Here is a 702-nt window from a genome sequence, read left to right on the forward strand (position 1 = left end):
GGGACCTTGTTTTCACCCTGTTACAGCCTTTAGGGTTGAAGCTGGTGTAAGAAGCTTGCCTAACTGCCTCTTCCCACCCTCCCTCAAGTTGCATGAGTTTCTCTAAATTTGGGGTTGTGATAGTGAAACCATTCAGGTGTGAAGGGTAAAACACAGCCCTCGTGGAGAGGCTCCAAAAAGCCACTGCCCAACTTCCCTTGCCAGGCATGCAACATAGACCCTGCAAGCAGTGGGGTGACTTAACCCTAGGCAGAGCCATTGGGAAGAGGCTGCCAGGCGATGCTGAACAAGAACTGGCCCAGGCTGCCTAAAAGTGGGGGATGCACTGGTGCAGGTGTGAGAAACAGGAGAGCTCTCCTAACAGAGGGGCAGCAGCCAACATTTTGGTTTCTTGGTGATGGTAGGCATTTGGTTTTGCACTTTTTTAAAAAACAAACAGATTCTGAATTTAATTCAGCCCTAGGAGTAACGTACCTTGGAAATGAGAACATGATTGGTGAACTATTAAATATTGCCTTTCAATAATTCTGTGTGTGTTTCTCTCTGATGCCTGCAGTTTCTCTCCTTGCTCTCTTCCTGAAAGCATAATAGTGGGTTTCGTGTTTTTATTACACAGTGCATCTGTTGCCACTTCTGTTCAAATCTCCCAAACAAATACATTTCCTCCAGATCACCAGCACACACATACAAAAAAAAAAAAAA

This window comes from Leptosomus discolor, chromosome 6 (assembly GCF_034619465.1).
Source record: "Leptosomus discolor isolate bLepDis1 chromosome 6, bLepDis1.hap2, whole genome shotgun sequence".
NCBI classification, from domain to species: Eukaryota; Metazoa; Chordata; class Aves; order Leptosomiformes; family Leptosomidae; genus Leptosomus; species Leptosomus discolor.